Source organism: Ambystoma mexicanum, chromosome 2q (genome assembly GCF_040938575.1).
Source record: "Ambystoma mexicanum isolate Mex_15411 chromosome 2q, UKY_AmexF1_1, whole genome shotgun sequence".
NCBI classification, from domain to species: Eukaryota; Metazoa; Chordata; class Amphibia; order Caudata; family Ambystomatidae; genus Ambystoma; species Ambystoma mexicanum.
The window spans coordinates 586634489-586653826 of record NC_090924.1 but is presented as its reverse complement, the minus strand read 5'-3'; positions in this window follow the sequence as shown (position 1 = coordinate 586653826).

The window sequence follows — 19338 nt, the reverse complement described above, 5'->3', positions numbered from 1 at the left end:
CCCACATCTGGGCATACCTGTCCCACTCGAGGTGAAAAAGCAAAAACAAAGAGGTGATGGCTGGAAGGTTTAGAATGAATCTTAACCACTGGCAATGCTCTGGGCAACCCTCCACACCACTGTTCTTCGCCTGCCAAGCCATTACAGAAGGGGAAAGACCATATGCAAATCAGGCTTGGCCCCACCCCAAAAGGTGCAATCCAGCTCGAACTGCTAGGCCACATCCCTTCTGCACGAGACCGCAAGCATCCCCAAACATGTTTCGCTTTTGTTGGGGCTCATCAGGGAGGAGTAGCTTGAGCTCTCTAGGCCCAGCAGGCACGAGACCCACGTCTGGGCATACCCGTCCCACTCGGGGTGACAAAGCAAAAACAAAGAGGTGATGGCTGGAAGGTTTAGAATGAATCTTAACCACTGGCAATGCTCTGGGCAACCCTCCAGACCACTGTTCTTCGCCTGCCAAGCCATTACAGAAGGGGAAAGACCATATGCAAATCAGGCTTGGCCCCACCCCAAAAGGGGCAATCCAGCTCGAACTGCTAGGCCGCATCCCTTCTGCATGAGACCGCAAGCATCCCCAAACATGTTTCGCCCTTGTTGGGGCTAATCAGTGAGGAGTAGCTTGGGTCTCTAGGCCCAGCAGGCACGGGACCCACGTCTGGCCATACCCGTCCCAATCGGGGTGACAAAGCAAAAACAAAGAGGTGATGGCTCGAAGGTTTAGAATGAATTTTAAGCACTGGTAATGCTCAGGGCAACCCTCCAGACCACCGTTCTTTGCCTGCCAAGCCATTACAGAAGGGGAAACACCATATGCAAATCAGGCTTGACCCCACCCCAAAAGGGGCAATCCAGCTCGAACTGCTAGGCCACATCCCTTCTGCACGAGACCCCACCATCCCCAAAAATGTTTCGCCCTTGTTGGGGCTAATCAGTGAGGAGTAGCTTGGGTCTCTAGGCCCAGCAGGCACGGGACCCACATCTGGGCATACCTGTCCCACTCGGGGTGACAAAGCAAAAACAAAGAGGTGATGGCTGGAAGGTTTAGAATGAATCTTAACCACTGGCAATGCTCTGGGCAACCCTCCAGACCACCGTTCTTCGCCTGCCAAGCCATTACAGAAGGGGAAATACCATATGCAAATCAGGCTTGGCCCCACCCCAAAAGGGGCAATCCAGCTCGAACTGCTAGGCCACATCCCTTCTGCACGAGACCACAAGCATCCCCAAACATGTTTCGCCCTTGTTGGGGCTCATCAGTGAGGAGTAGCTTGGGTCTCTAGGCCCAGCAGGCAGGGGACCCGCGTCTGGGCATACGTGTCCCACTCGGAGTGACAAAGCAAAAACAAAGAGGTGATGGCTGGAAGGTTTAGAATGTATCTTAACCACTGGCAATGCTCTGGGCAACCCTCCAGACCATCGTTCTTTGCCTGCCAAGCCATTACAGAAGGGGAAAGACCATATGCAAATCAGGCTTGGCCCCACCCCAAAAGGGGCAATCCAGCTCGAACTGCTAGGCCACATCCCTTCTGCACGAGACCGCAAGCATCCCCAAACATGTTTCGCCCTTTTTGGGGCTCATCAGTGAGGAGTAGCCTGGGTCTCTAGGCTCAGCAGGCACGGGACCCACGTCTGGGCATACCCGTCCCAATCGGGGTGACAAAGCAAAAACAAAGAGGTGATGGCTCGAAGGTTTAGAATGAATTTTAAGCACTGGTAATGCTCAGGGCAACCCTCCAGACCACTGTTCTTTGCCTGCCAAGCCATTACAGAAGGGGAAACACCATATGCAAATCAGGCTTGACCCCACCCCAAAAGAGGCAATTCAGCTTGAACTGCTAGGCCACATCCCTTCTGCACGAGACCCCACCATCCCCAAACATGTTTCGCCCTTGTTGGGGCTAATCAGTGAGGAGTAGCTTGGGTCTCTAGGCCCAGCAGGCACGGGACCCACGTCTGGGCATACCTGTCCCACTCGGGGTGACAAAGCAAAAACAAAGAGGTGATGGCTGGAAGGTTTAGAATTAATCTTAACCACGGGCAATGCTCTGGGCAACCATCCAGACCACCGTTCTTCGCCTGCCAAGCCATTACAGAAGGGGAAAGAGAATATGCAAATCAGGCTTGGCCCCACCCCAAAAGGGGCAATCCAGCTCGAACTGCTAGGCCACATCCCTTCTGCACGAGACCACAAGCATCCCCAAACATGTTTCGCCCTTTTTGGGGCTCATCAGTGAGGAGTAGCTTGGGCTCTCAAGGCCCAGCAAGCACGAGACCCACGTCTGGGCATACCTGTCCACTCAGGGTGACAAAGCAAAAACAAAGAGTTGATGGCTGGAAGGTTTAGAATGAACCTTAACGACTGGCAATGCTCTGGGCAACCCTCCGGACCACCGTTCTTTGCCTGCCAAGCCATTACACAAGGGGAAAGACCATATGCAAATCAGGCTTGGCCCCACCCCAAAAGGGGCAAGCCAGCTCGAACTGCTAGACCACATCCCTTCTGCACGAGACCACAAGCATCCCCAAACATGTTTCGCCCTTGTTGGGGCTCATCAATGAGGAGTAGCTTGGGTCTCTAGGCCCAGCAGGCACGGGACCCACATCTGGGCATACCTGTCCCACCCGGAGTGACAAAGCAAAAACAAAGAGGTGATGGCTGGAAGGTTTAGAATGTATCTTAACCACTGGCAATGCTCTGGGCAACCCTCCAGACCACCGTTCTTTGCCTGCCAAGCCATAACAGAAGAGGAAAGACCATATGCAAATCAGGCTTGGCCCCACCCCAAAAGGGTCAATCCCGCTCGAACTGCTAGGCCACATCACTTCTGCACGGAACCACAAGCATCCCCAAACATGTTTCGCCCTTGTTGGGGCTTATCAGTGAGGAGTAGCTTGGGTCTCTAGGCCCAGCAGGCACGTTACCCTCGTCTGGGCATACCCGTCCCACTCGGGGTGAAAAAGCAAAAACAAAGAGGTGATGGCTGGAAGGTTTAGAATGAATCTTAACCACTGGCAATGCTCTGGGCAACCCTCCAGACCACTGTTCTCCACCTGCCAAGCCATTACAGAAGGCCAAAGACCATATGCAAATCAGGCTTGGCCCCACCCCAAAAGGGGCAATCCAGCTCGAACTGCTAGGCCACATCCCTTCTGCACGAGACCACAAGCATCCCCAAACATGTTTCGTTCTTGTTGGGGCTCATCAGTGAGGAATAGCTTGAGCTCTCTAGGCCCAGCAGGCACGAGACCCACGTCTGGGCATACCCGTCCCACTCAGGGTGACAAAGCAAAAACTAAGAGGTGATGGCTGGAAGGTTTAGAATGAATCTTAACCAGTGGAAATGCTCTGGGGAACCCTCCAGACCACCGTTCTTCGCCTGCCAAGCCATTACAGAAGGGGAAACACCATATGCAAATCAGGCTTGTCCCCACCCCAAAAGGGGCAATCCAGCTCGAACTGCTAGGCCACATCCCTTCTGCACGAGACCACAAGCATCCCCAAACATGTTTCGCCCTTCTTGGGGCTCATCAGTGAAGAGTAGCTTGGGCTCTCTAGGCCCAGCAGGCACGAGACCCACGTCTGGGCATACACGTCCCACTCAGGGTATCAAAGCAAAAACAAAGAGGTGATGGCTGGAAGGTTTAGAATGAATCTTAACCACTGGCAATGCTCTGGTCAACACTCCAGACTACCGTTCTTCACCTGCCAAGCCACTACAGATGGGGAAACACCATATGCAAATCAGGCTTGGCCCCACCCCAAAAGGGACAATCCAGCTCGAACTGCTAGGCCACATCCTTTGTGCACAAGACCACAAGCATCCCCAAACATGTTTCGCCCTTGTTGGGGCTCATCAATGAGGAGTAGCTTGGGTCTCTAGGCCCAGCAGGCACGGGACCCACATCTGGGCATACCTGTCCCACTCGGAGTGACAAAGCAAAAACAAAGAGGTGATGGCTGGAAGGTTTAGAATGCATCTTAACCACTGGCAATGCTCTGGGCAACCCTCCAGACTACCGTTCTTTGCCTGTAAAGCCATAACAGAAGGGGAAAGACCATATGCAAATCAGGCTTGCCCCCACCACAAAAGGGGCAATCCAGCTCGAACTGCTAAGCCACATCCCTTCTGCACGAGACCACAAGCATCCCTAAACATGTTTCGCCCTTTTTGGGGCTCATCAGTGAGGAGTAGCTTGGGTTCTCTAGGCCCAGCAGGCACGAGACCCATGTCTGCGTATACCCGTCCCACTCGGGGTGACAAAGCAAAAACAAAGAGGTGATGGCTGGAAGGTTTAGAATGAATCTTAACCACTGGCAATGGTCTGGGCAACCCTCCAGACTCCCGTTCTTCACCTGCCAAGCCACTACAGAAGGGAAAACACCATATGCAAATCAGGCTTGGCCCCAACCCAAAAGGGGCAATCCAGCTCAAACTGCTAGGCCACATCCCTTCTGCACGAGACCCCACCATCCCCAAACATGTTTCGCCCTTGTTGGGGCTAATTAGTGAGGAGTAGCTTGGGTCTCTAGGCCCAGCAGGCACGGGACCAACGTCTGGGCATACCCGTCCCACTCGGGGTGACAAAGCAAAAAAAAAAGACGTGATGGCTGGAAGGTTTAAAATGAATCTTAACCACTGGCAATGCCATGGGGAACCCTCCAGACCACCGTTCTTCGCCTGCCAAGCCATTACAGAAGGGGAAACACCATACGCAAATCAGGCTTGGCGCCACCCCAAAAGGGGCAATCCAGCTCGAACTGCTAGGCCACATTCCTTCTGCACGAGACCACAAGCATCCCCAAACATGTTTCGCCCTTGTTGGGGCTCATCAGTGAGGAGCAGCTTGGGTCTCTAGGCCCAGAAGGCACGGGACCCACGTCTGGGCATACCCGTCCCACTCGGGGTGACAAAGCAAAAACAAAGAGGTATTGGCTGAAGGTTTAGAATGAATCTTAACCACTGGCAATGCTCTGGGCAACCCTCCAGACCACTGTTCTTCGCCTGCCAAGCCATTACAGAAGGGGAAAGACCATATGCAAATCAGGCTTGGCCCCACCCCAAAAGGGGCAATCCAGCTCGAACTGCTAGGCCGCATCCCTTCTGCATGAGACCGCAAGCATCCCCAAACATGTTTCGCCCTTATTGGGGCTCATCAGTGAGGAGTATCTTGGGTCTCTAGGCCCAGCAGGCACGGGACCCACGTCTGGGCATACCCGTCCCAATCGGGGTGACAAAGCAAAAACAAAGAGGTGATGGCTCTAAGGTTTAAAATGAATTTTAAGCACTGGTAATGCTCAGGGCAACCCTCCAGACCACCGTTCTTTGCCTGCCAAGCCATTACAGAAGGGGAAACACCATATGCAAATCAGGCTTGACCCCACCCCAAAAGGGGCAATCCAGCTCGAACTGCTAGGCCACATCCCTTCTGCACGAGACCCCACCATCCCCAAAAATGTTTCGCCCTTGTTGGGGCTAATCAGTGAGGAGTAGCTTGGGTCTCTAGGCCCAGCAGGCACGGGACCCACATCTGGGCATACCTGTCCCACTCGGGGTGACAAAGCAAAAACAAAGAGGTGATGGCTGGAAGGTTTAGAATGATCTTAACCACTGGCAATGCTCTGGGCAACCATCCAGACCACCGTTCTTCGCCTGCCAAGCCATTACAGAAGGGGGAAAGACCATATGCAAATCAGGTGTGGCCCCACCCCAAAAGGGGCAATCCAGCTCGAACTGCTAGGCCACATCTCTTCTGCACGAGACCACAAGCATCCACAAACATGTTTCGCCCTTGTTGGGGCTCATCAGTGAGGAGTAGCTTGGATCTCTAGGCCCAGCAGGCACGGGACCCACGTCTGGGCATACCTGTCCCACTCGGAGTGACAAAGCAAAAACAAAGAGGTGATGGCTGGAAGGTTTAGAATGAATCTTAACCACTGGCAATGCTCTGGGCAACCCTCCAGACTACCCTTCTTCACCTGCCAAGCCACTAGAGAACGGGAAACACCATATGCAAATCAGGCTTGGCCCCACCCCAAAAGGGGCAATCCAGCTCGAACTGCTAGGCCACATCTCTTCTGGACGAGACCACAAGCATCCCCAAACATGTTTTGCCTTGTTGGCGCTAATCAGTGAGGCGTAGCTTGGGTCTCTAGGCCCAGCAGGCACGGGACCCACGTCTGGGCATACCTGTCCCACTCGGAGTGACAAAGCAAAAACAAAGAGATGATGGCTGGAAGGTTTAGAATGTTTCTTAACCACTGGCCGTTCTTCGCCTGCCAAGCCATAACAGAAGGGAAAAGACCATATGCAAATCAGGCTTGGCCCCACCCCAAAAGGGGCAATCCAGCTCGAACTGCTAGGCCACAGCCCTTCTGGACGGGACCACAAGCATCCCCAAACATGTTTCGCCCTTGTTGGGGCTAATCAGTGAGGAGTAGCATGGGTCTCTAGGCCCAGCAGGCACGGCACCCACGTCTGGGCATACCTGTCCCACTCTGAGTGACAAATCAAAAACAAAGAGGTGATGGCTGGAAGGTTTAGAATGTATCTTAACCACTGGCAATGCTCTGGGCAACCCTCCAGACCACCGTTTTTCGCCTGCCAAGCCATAACAGAAGGGGAAATACCATATGCAAATCAGGCTTGGCCCCACCCCAAAGGGGTCAATGCAGCTCGAACTGCTAGGCCACATCCCTTCTGCACGAGACCACAAGTATCCCCAAACATGTTTCGCCCTTGTTGGGGCTCATCAGTGAGGAGTAGCTTGGGTCTCTAGACCCAGCAGGCACGGTACCCACGTCTGGGCATATCCATCCCACTCTGGGTGACAAAGCAAAAACAAAGAGGTGATGGCTGGAAGGTTTAGAATGAATATTAACCACTGGCAATGCTCTGGGCATCCCTCCAGCCCACCGTTCTTCGCCTGCCAAGCCATTACAGAAGGGGAAAGACCATATGCAAATCAGGCTTGGCCCCACCCCAAAAGGGGCAAACCAGCTCGAACTGCTAGGCCACATCCCTTCTGCACAAGACCACAAGCATCCCCAAACATGTTTCGCCCTTGTTGGGGCTCATCAGTGAGGAGTAGTTTGGGTCTCTAGGCCCAGCAGGCACGGGACCCATATCTGGGCATACCCGTCCCACTTGGGGTGACAAAGCAAAAACAAAGAGGTGATGGCTGGAAGGTTTAGAATGAACCTTAATCACTGGCAATGCTCTGAGCAACCCTCCAAAGCAGACAAGTGAGTTTGTCATCTTTTTACACTACACTTTTTAATTCCACTGTTGTACAAAGGTTGAATATTACATGGAGTGGACCTGCTAACGAAAAGCGTAAACGTGACAGGTCCCCGTGCGTAATTCACAAGGAATTTAGAAATGAGCTCCTGAGTGTTTTGGTGCGTATGGATCATGCATTCTGATACGTGCTCCCACTCATGTTAAGGATTCACCAAAATAATGTGGTGATAAAAACGGTTCCCACTTATTTTTATTACACCGCATGGTCGACAATGACCTCCAAAATATTCAATTGAGATGAAAACCTCGCCCCTCAAAAGCATTGAGTACATCATCATTGAAATATGAGGTAAAAGCTCAATACGGGTGATATTTTGAAGGTGACAATTGCTAACCATTGAAAAGCACATAAATTCCTCTGCGTTTAAAATTGGGCAGTCCTTCCTTTGCACTTGCGGAAAATACCGTAGGAGATGAGGTCCAAGAATAGCTATTGATCAAGAGATGGCAGGTCTAATCCTGGTTGGTGCCATGATTTTCTACCCATGCATGAATTATAAGTGTGTCTGTTGTAAGCATGTAAACAAGTCTGCACAATGTGTGCTCTGCTATTTTTCCCATTTTCGTTTTACTTTTTGCAATATGGTGTCAATAGAACTGCACAAACACAATCTCAGATGTAAAGGGTCTCATGGTGGACATGCTCCTTGAACAGTCATCATTCTCTCTGGAGTTCTCCACTGCTGAAAAAAAGCTGAAATGCTAGACCTTAATCCTGATCATTGGTTTATTACGTGTTCCTCACATGGGATATGTCAGGTTGTCCACATCGTTGTGTGGGCGGGCCTCCGTTGAGGCCCAAAGGACATGACTGCCCGGACGTGATGTCAGGGGAAGGGGAGGGACGGGTTAAGGTTTCGGCAGCTCCGCCGATGTAATCAATAAAGAAGGTTGTAACATCCCCCGGCTCCCACGTGTCATTGCTGCGCACGTGAGGGCCCGCATAGTGGAACCCCAACACTGGCGACGAGCAGGCACGGACTCCCGCTGGCGCCGTGCCGAGGTCTGCGGTCGAGCAGTACAGCGCGCCAGCGCGCCTCGGCAGGTGATTCTGTGCGGCCCCGCCTCCCAAGTGACAGAGGGCCCGGGAAGAGCACACAGGCACCCCGCGCCCGCCTCTTTGACGGCCGAGGCGGCGCATGCACGCCCGGTGGGCCCGGCGAACCTGGGGAACTCCCAGAACTGGAGGAAGTGCTCGGGGGAGTCCATCCTCTCGCTCCACGTCGTGGAGCACGACGCCCCCCCCTCCCAAATCGACGTGAGGCCGGGCAGGCTCTGTAAACTAGAGCCGTGCCGACAAACAAAAGTGGAGAGTGAAGGCAGAAGTCACCCCACACGCAGCAGGAGCGCTGCTAGAGCGGACACCCCGCCCCACGTGCAGCAAAGAAGCAGGCTCTGCTCAAGCCCAGTCACAAGCGCGCCCACAGTGCCATAGTCACTCACTGGCATACGGGCCCACCACAGTGCTGCAACCATGTCGGACACGGCAAGCACGCCAGCCTCCTCCTCGGGAGGGGCAGGAATGGCAGCAACGGCGTCTGGAAATGCAGATACAGCGCAAGACAACAGCCAACATGCACACCAGGAGGGAGGCACATCCCAAGTCATGCACATGCCCAACCCTTTCGAGATAAGAGACACATCTAATCTAGATGGAACATATTGCTCCGGGACTTCAAATTCTACACCAGCGCCATAGGACTAACAGATGACACGAGACTGAAAAACACACTGTTTATGGCAGTGGGACTGGCGGTAAGAGACATTGCGGGGGAGCTGCTGAACGTAGAAACAGTCAGATATGGGGAATTACATGCCAAACTGTCTGAATATTTCACGCCACATACAAATGTCGACTACGAACGCCACATGTTCCACACAACCAGACAAGAAAAAGGGGAGTCGATAGACATTTTCGTGATGCGCCTCCGCATCAAACTGAAACATTGTGAATTCCACAGATATTCCAACGAGGAAGCACTCAGGTCACAAGTAATCGCTGGATGCCTCTCGCAGCCATTTCGCAAGCAGCTCCTACAGAAACAAAGATCCCTGGAAGAAATTCTAGCGCTGGCCCGCATGGAAGCAGCTGTGGACTCTCAACTGGACAGCCTAGGAAAGGTGTCCATACACCAACACAGTGAAAACACCGAATCGATCAACAAGCTGTATACCCACCCCAACCAAGGCAACAAACACCTCGAAGCCATATGCTATAAATGCGGATATGAATACCCACACACAGGGGAATGCCCCGCTGTAGGGCAAAAGTGTGCCGCATGTGGGGGAATGGACCACTACAGGGCCATGTGCAAAAACGCCCCAACCCACACACCACCTAAACATCGCAATCAGGACAGGCGCCGACACACCCGCCAGAGTCCGCCCAGACCCGTGGTGGACAACGAAAGAAGGCATGCCAGAAAGGAAGACAGCGACCGCAGAAGCCGGTACACGCGTGAAGATAAACGCTCGTCAGAGGACACGAGACGATCACACAGACGGCGTTTCGTAAGGTATGTTGAAACCCGGTCCCCCACCAGCAGCGACACGGCGTCGTCAGAGGAGGATCAAAGGAGGAAAGGATACGTGTGGGCCCTACAGGACAACACAGCGGCCACCCAACACAGCCCCATATTGACACTTCAAGTGAACAACACCCCACTACAATTTCTTGTAGACACAGGAGCGACGGTCAACATCATCAGTGAACGAGCATATCAATCCCTGGCCACACAGCCCAAGATTAGAAAAGCCACAGTAGACATATATCCCTATGGCTCCACGACACCTCTGCCATGCAAGGGCATGATCACAGCCTGGTGCACACATAAAGGACACTCCGCAAAGGTCCCGCTATACATCTTGGACACCGAAGCCAATAGCGGATGCATTTTGAGTTTCCGGACGGCAGTAGACATGGGACTGGTGCACATCTTATACCAGCTGATGGCCCACAAGTACTTTGCCAAACCAGATGCAATCGAAAACTCATTCCCAAAGCTCTTCACTGGCCTAGGCAAACTGCGAAATAGAAAAGTACACCTCCACATCAATCCTCAGGTCAAACCAGTGGCCCAACACTATCGAGGTATTCCATTCAATATCCAGAGCCAGGTGGAAGAAGAACTGGACAAGCTCATCAAAATGAATGTCATAGAACCTGTGTCGGGTCCGACGCCATGGGTATCACCCATTGTCCCCGTCCCCAAGAAATCACCAGAAGGATCCATACGTTTATGCATAGACATGCGCAGAGCCAACACCGCCATTGAAAGAGAGAGGCATCAGGCGCCCAGGATCACTGACATGATCCATCTTCTTGACGGGGCGAGAGTTTTCTCCAAGTTAGACCTTACGAAAAGGTACCACCAAATCGAAATTGCACCTGAATCCCGCTACATCACCACATTCGTCACCCATCTTGGTCTGTTTCAATACAAAAGACTCAGCTTCGGCATATCCTCTGTCGCTGAGATCTTCCAGGAGGAAATTCACAAGGTGATCAGACACGTCCCCAATTGCCTGAATTATTCGGATGACGTCCTTGTCTACGGCAAATCACAGGAAGAACACGACCTGGCACTGCACAGAGTATGCCAAGCACTGGACAATGCAGGGCTAACCTTGAAAAAATCCAAGTGTGAATTCTCGAAAGGGTCTCTCCGATTCTTCGGGCACATCTTCTCAGATAAAGGTATGAGACCCGATCCGGAAAAAGTAGAGGCCCTCAACTCAGCCACGCCCCCCGTGAACACCACAGACCTAAGGTCGTTTCTAGGACTGGCCAGCTACTGCTCCAGATACCTGAAAGACTACGCCACAGTCAGTAACCCCTTGCGCCTACTCACCCGGAAGGACACACCATTCATATGGTCGAAAGAGTGCCAAGCAGCGTTCGAGGCAACAAGGAAGGCCATCGCACAGGCCGAGGACATGGCATACTTTGATGCCAGCCGCGACACTGAACCGACCGTAGATGCCAGCCCGGTGGGACTCGGCGCCATACTGACCCAGAAAGACCCCAGGGAGCCACACATCACACATGTAGTAGCATATGCCAGCCGGAGCCTGACAACCACGGAACAGGCATACTCGCAAGCAGAAAAAGAGAGCCTTGCGGTCGTCTGGGCCTGCGAATATTTCCATCTCTTCCTATTTGGCAAGGAATTTACCATCATCACCGACCACCAGGCGCTGCTCACCATATACGGAAGCCCGAAGGCCAGGATGCCGCTGAGAATAGCCAGATGGGGCCTACGCCTACAGGATTACAGATCCCATGTCCACGACAGCGTCTCAACCGTCCATAGCGGACGCGTACATAAATTACATCATACATCACCTGCAACCACTCCCAGTAGGGTGGCCGGAACTGTCGGTGCAGTCAGAGGCGGACCCAGCGCTGCAAATTGCTCGACACTGCCTACAGACGGACAAGACGACCCTCATGAGACAACAGGCCAGAGGAGAATCGGAAACTACGAAGGACGACGTCAAGTGGCTGGACCAAGTCCGGGAAGAGCTGACAGTGGTAGAGGACAACATTATACTAAAGGGATGCAAGGTCGTCATCCCGAGAATGCTCCGGGAGAGGATAGTACACCTAGCGCATGAAGGACACAGAGGCGTAGTCGCCACAAAGCGCCTTCTTCGCCAGAAAGCCTGGTTTCTGCAGCTCGACCGCCTGGTAGAAACCATCGAGTACACAGGATATCAAGATGCACACAAAGGAGCTCATGTACGCTGTGGCGTATAGTATGCAATATATGGGTTTATGATTATGCCAGTGCGTAAACGCGAGGTGCACACATCTCATTTTCAGCAATTTACGCCATGTGCATGTTTTTAAGGTGGAAATGTAGTGCAGCCTTTAAAGGCTGCCTAAAGTGTAAACGAGAGTCAGATACTCCTCGAATTTACACCCTGCATTTTTGCTGCAGTGCATCATTGCTGTTTCTGGCTCTGCACCCAGTTGGTGCAGATCTGGATCGGAATGACACAGAGATCATCAGAGAACAGCGGAGAGTACGGCCCCAATGTCCAGGGTTGCCGCCCCCGAACATTATGCTCAAGAAAAGACAAAGAACTGAGGGGGCAAACTTACAAAAAGCAGTCCCTCTGAACCAGCTGCCCACTGGCCCCCTGATTCTAGCTACCCCTTGTCACCTGACTCGAGCAACCCACTAACCCCCAGACTCTAGCGGTCGGTCACCTGCCACCCTGACTTCAACTGCTACCTAACTTTCTTGATGCCATGTCCTCCTGGCCCCCATGAATACAGCTACCCCCTGGTCCCAGCTACCCCCTAACTCTAGCTCCCCCTACCTCTTCACGACCCTGTAGATGTGAAACCCCCTGTTTTGCCCCTGAACGCCTTGTGAGACTCTGATTGTTTTATGTCCACATTCCTGCACACATCCACACCATGTACTCCTAGCACCTCCTTCCACCTACTGCCACCTCCAACCCCCCCTTTCTTGCCCCAAAATGTCCACATCCACTGTCTCCCACAAACCCAGTCCACTGACCTATTCCCTTTTCCTGTGGCCAGCCCCACTGGCCAACTTTCTGTCTGCCCAGTGTGTTCCTTCCCTGCCCAACAGCACAAGGCAGTCATGAGGACCATGACAATGACAGTGCAACAACATCCAGAAGGCTATCCAGCTAGTCCCAAAACACTTTATTACGAGCCTGGCCACAGTAAGTGGATTACTACCACCCCCACTGAACCTGAGGTCCTTAGGGGAGCAAGCAGTGACCATCAATAATGTCAGTGTTCTTGAGGGAATTGGGGGAGCTGAGACTAGAGCTGAAGGTGAGTCCACTGCATGCACGGAACATAGTCATCCAACACCACTTGGGTGAAAGTGTGGGTGGCCATGACCAGCAAATACGCCCAAATATGGCAACAGGCCCAAACCCACCCGCTGTGACTATGAATAGCGGCATTTCACATCAACAACATATGCACATGCCCCTGCTGCCAATGCGAATGTGCATGTGCCTGTGTCCTCATACCACTGCTTCCCATTTACACACTCATCAACCAAAAGCAATCCTGGTAGGTTAATTCAACAACAGTTGATGCCAGAAACGTGGAAAGCAGCTGAGCACATACACTAGTTGCCCACCCTCTGTTATGACCCACCGGGGGCACAGCGTCATCACTGAACTACATCCCCCGGGGATATGTGAATGTGTGAATGTCAACTTGTGCTTGCACACCCAGTGATTCTCACTTTCATGGAAGGTTGGCAAACACATGCTCCAATGTAAGGGGAAGTCAGGCCAATTTGCACACAGCAATCAGTGCACAACCACTGTCAGCCATGACATGTGTGCCTGTTGCCTGGGTGTGTGTCCAACAGCATCAGTCGCAGGTCAGTAGATTAAGACATGGTCCACTCCCAATGGATCATGCACAGTTAGGGGACATTAGCAGCAGATGCTTCATTGCAGTCGCATGCAAATGTGCCTTCAAGACATGCACCTGTTGTATTAGGTGGGGTAAACGGCAATAGCCTTTCTGCCACATTAAACACGTGCTCTGACCTCAGTACAAAACAAAATTCCCCTGAGGTGCACAATTTATGAAAAAATCCTTGCCTACACAAAATGTTTGTTTGTTTTATTATTTATAATGCGCGTCAGATCCAGGGGTATCAGGGCGCAGCAGTTACAAGGATATGCGAAGCTTAGTTACAAGAATTGAGGTATAAGATACCTTATTTACAAAGCATTACTTACAGAAAGGCATAGACATGTGTTACAGATAACTTACAGAAAAGGTATATACAAGTGTTTGCAGATAGTACAGGATAAGCAAGGATATATATATTTTTTTTTAAACTTTATTTTTGAAAATTTACAGAACAACAGAAAACACATGTGCACCATCAGGGTGCACTAACGTAGCAAAGCGGAACAAAGGAGAAAAGGGGACGAATTGAAGAAAAGGTAGGGAAAGGAAGGGAATAGAGCAAAGCGAAAAGAAAACATAACATTTCCCGCTCCCGGTTACGACCGCGGAGCTGCCCCACCCCACTCATGGCCACAACAACAAGCATCAGGACTTTCCTGGTTAATTGTCAATCATCATTAAGGCACACATATATAGTGTCTCCCAACCTCACAGTTCTGTTTCGGACTCAGGAGCTCTCATTAGTGGAAGGAGCTGCACTGTTTAGCAGATATGTAATATACGGCCCCCAGATGTCGGGTGGTCGAGCATGCAGTGGTAGGGTTCTTATAAATTCACTCTCTACATCCTGACAGTAGGTAATGTCTTTTTTCCAATCTTCAATTTTGGGTAGGGGGCCCCGACTCCAGGCCATAGCTATCCGCCTACGGGCCAACACCAGGAGGATCGCTGCCAGTCTGCGGGATGCAGGACGCAGGTATTTTGTGAGGCCGAGGAGGGCCGCCAACGGTAACGGGGCTACTTGTTCCCCAATAATATCGGCGACGATCTGTAGGACTGAGGTCCAGAACCGCTGGATTCCGGGGCAGTCCCATGCCAAGTGGAAAAAGTCGACATGTGTCGCTGTGCAACGGTCACATTGGGCCGATACTTCACGGTGATGACGGTGTTCCTTGGCAGGGGTGTAATATGTCTGGTGCACGTAGTGTGGGATGTATTTACCCATGCATCCGAGCCCTACCTCAAAACTGTGCAGTACTGGCATTGAAAACATCATAATGGCCAGAGTTTCCCAGAAAATGCACAGGAAAATCCCATTTTGCCTATATTGTGAGCTCAGAGAGGCAATGCTGATTGCCAAAAGCAAACCCATAACTGTGGGGAATTCATTTTTCTTGAATGTCAAATATGGCAAAATCATGGGCACAGAATTAATTTACTTCAGAAACACACCAATGCCATGTCCTGAACATGGACAATATACTCCATGTAATATCACTTGCTGAAATGAACCAATCTAAAAAAAATCCCAAGGATGGATGCAGTAACCACAAAATCCTGAGGGTGGCGCTAGCGGTCTAAACTCTGACAGGAGAGCTGTCTTGCAAAACTGTCTAGTGCAAAGAAAGGGGTCTTATTCAATTGAAAGTTCAAAGGGGTTGCCTGTCCTGAGAACTCTTGACACTTCAGAACTCAAAACAAGAAGTCAGGAAATCACAGGGTTCTGTTAATTAAATGCAAAGTGGCTCCCTGGCCTCCTGATCTCAGCTTCCCAGAGACCACACAATGGCCCCTCTCCTCTGAAAGGAATATGTTGATTTTTACTGTTTCCTGTCAACAAAGGCCTGCCTGCCCCGAGGACACATGTGACTGACCCACCCAAGTCTTGGAGGCGGACTCCAACACTCTGAGGACTGAATTGAAAGTAAAATATATATTTTACAAAAACACTGATAACTCTTTGTAATCAAATGACAGAAATGTATAACTTTAAGAGCCTTAATTTAAAAAATGTACCTTCAATTCAAGCCCAAACTCCAATTTGTGTGATGTTCTGGGGCAAAACCCTGCTAATTGTTAATATTACAGACACTGTGTTTAAGTTAGACAAATGAAAATTCATTGGTATAAGTATGGACAGGCTGTGTACATATGTATGAAGTTGGAAGAAAATCCGATAGTGGGAACCAGCTTAAAACGTGCAAAATTTTGCCATTTCTGGATGCAAGCTCCTAGAAACGCCAGAGTCAGAACAGGGGCTAACATCAGTAATGCCTCATGTGTGTATGTCATTTTAAACAAATGTGTACCTGTGCAAATATGTCTTTTGTTATCAAATATAGAATGTGTGCAATTTGACCAATGGCAAGTGGAGAGGGGTAGGGTCTAGTGATGCTGCATACACACCCACTTTCAAAACACATAAAAGCAGAGAGTGCAAGCCAAATAGACATTCATTTTCCACTTGCAGCTGGAAGCTCTGCCAAAATTCCATACCTTACCTCCATCAACCTTCAGAGAGCAGACATAGAGACTTCAAATCTATCAAATTTCCAGAACCAGAGAGAGAGCAGAGCTGACCCAGATCACTGTTAGCAGAACCAGAGACCCAGACCAGACCAGCAGAGAGAGCTGACCCAGATCACTGTGAAGTGCAGAGACCAGAGTCCAGTCTAAAACCTGACCAGATCCGTGGCGAGGCCCATTTAACTCAAGAATATAGTGTGAGTACCTAGAAAACTGTGCAGAACCAATCTCTTAGTTAAAATAATATAATCCAAGCTATTTTAATCTAAGTAGAACTGCCTCCTAACTGTCACCTGTCATTTACAAAGCTGTCACCTGTCATTTTCTAGTTGCAAGCTGCACTTGTCTTTTTGAACTTTAAAATTTCAAATCTGAAAAACGACCTTTATTTAATCGCTCATATCTCTATGACCGTTTGTGCTAGAGACTTGCAGTAACTTTCATCTGGAAGCTGAGATCTTAGGCTTTCCTAGGACCCACGATAGTGATAGTCCTTGTAGTTCCTATGTAATCGCGCTCGGCGCGGCGCATTCGCAAATTTAGCCGCGATTTGACATTTTACCGCGATTTGCAAATTTCTTCACGTGTAAAAATCTGCTGCTGCTTGCCTTTCAGTTGCCAAAAATTCGTTTAACCTGCTAGTTACACCCTAGATCCTTGCTAAAGTGAGCCTGGACTAATATTAACTAGATACCACTCACCCTGAACCTCTAGAGGGAATTAAAAGCATTTTAGTATATTTTTCTTTTCTTCATTGCCAGCACATTTAAAAGCATTTGGGCCTGTGTTTTCAACTTCTGTAGTCTAAGTTGCTGGGGTGAACTGAATTACATTTGATTGCATTTCTGAGAACTGTGTGCTTTCCTTCCATTTCCTTGCATTGCATAAAGGGGGGAGGGGATTGCCAGAGAAAAGTGATTACATTGTTTTGTTGAAATCATATTGAGTATTTTCTGTACTGCATTTCATTCCACATTGCATCCATTTGAAACCATAAAAGTATTGTTGCTACCTTATCCATTTCATGTCAACTCCTTAGTGATTATCAAGAAGTGTGCTAGTGCCAGATTCTCCATTGTTAATCTTTATCATATCAGATTAAGTGTGATATTCAATTATTAATTTATTATAAAGTGTGATATATATATATCTATTGTTTAAATTATCAAATAAACCTTTTAACTTGCAAAACAGAACTACTTCTTGGCTCAGTGGGGTCAGGAGGATTCCAAGAGAGGGGTGTTATATAGGGGTAGTCATCCAGAACGCATGAACTGGACATAAAGATATATCAATAAGGGTTTTCATTCAGTATTATAGACTAGGCGTTGACTTAGCTGTAGTGTTGAATTGAATCCTCTTACAAATAGGGGGCTCGTGCCGGACGTTTGGGTTAGATCTACCATTTGTGCAGATTAATACAGCGTGCCAGCTGACCAGATACACATATCCGGTCGGATCACCACGCTGTGTTACGCTGTAAAGCACTCCTCATAGGAACGCTCCAAGGAAACGGTCTGTTTTGCAAGAATAAAATACTAACTCTTGTAAGTCAGGAAGGAAATCAAATTTCCAGAATGACGACACTCGTGGACATCAAAATAGCCAGAGAGCACCTCTTACATAAGCTATTTGTGAGAGGTGAATGGACCGAACAGGGCCAGGATGCGTGGTTGCAGGCAATCACACAACAGGTCACTGAAACGGGGTCAGATATATATAGAGATCAGGGTCCACTACATGTGGCCCTGAGTGAACTATACATGGCCCCGAAGGCCAAAGATGAACATGACAAGATTGTTAGGATAGCGGCATACCTGTACCTATATATGGGAGACATGCAGGATAGATGTACTGAAAGCCAAGATCTGGCGAATAAGCGACAGATGGCGTTAGAGAAGGTCCAATCTGACCTGGTCTCTTCTGAGCAGAGGCTGCAGAGGAGCCAGGAGTCAGAAGATGATAGTAGGCAGTACATCATTAAAATAAAAGAGGATATGGACATCCTGCAACAGGAAAAGACAGACCGGGATACCAGAATTCTGGCTTTGCAGCAGGAACGCCAAGACAGTTTGGACTCCCTACTGCAGAGCCAGAAAAAGCTGGAGCAACAGATCAATTTCAACAGGGCATGCACAGAGCAGGTAGCCACCCTGCAAATCCAACTAGACAGAGAGAAAGAGGAGAGCAATAAACTGATCCTGAAAGACCTGGATACCCAGGCAGAGTTTGATCAGGAGCGCCAGAAAGCCGGTGCCTTCCAAAGGCAAAGGGACGACCTGGCGGCACAGATGCAGGCTCTTAGTCAGGAAAGAGACACTTTAGGCCAGGAAGTCTGCCACTTAAAAAAGGAAATTGAAGAAAATCACCTGGCCCTCCAGGGGCTGGGTGATCTCCAAAAAGAAAACCAGAACTTGGTAGAGCACACCAGAAGGGTGGAGGATGCTCTAGCAAGAAAGGAGCAGGCCAATAGGGACACAGCTCAGGAGGTAACCCTCCTGCAGCAAAGACTGGCCCAGTTCTCCAGGACCAACCAGGAAGCACAGAGGGAAAATGAGGCCCTCTGTCAACACAATGATAGGCTCCAACAACAGGTAGCGATGCAGGAGAGACTGATAGAGTCCAGTAAGGCCTTAACTGAGGAACTGAAGGCACAAATGCAGGCTCTTGCATTGCAACAGGGAGCAGGGGCGGATAGAGATGAGGTTCGCTGGGAAAGGGAAACTCCGGAGCATAATCTCAGGAGCCCTAGTACCAGAGGCCCTCATACCTCTCAGTCCCTGGACTCTGCCACCCCCATGTTCCCCGGCGCACATGAGCACCGGGCCACTGGGATGGCAGACTACTATCCAGACAAAAGTATGGGGCTCATAGGCCAGTACCACCCAGGTATGGAGGGGCGGGCATCCGGGTATGGGCACCCAAGCGCAGTGCAATTTAGTGGGGAACCCCAGGAGAGTAGGCCCATTAAGGGCATCCTGAAAACCTCTGCCGAGTTAGGTCAGTGGAGGGGGTACCCATCAAATCCTGGCAGCAAGGAGGAATCTGAAGACTCCTCTGAACTGCGCAGGACACAGGAGACCA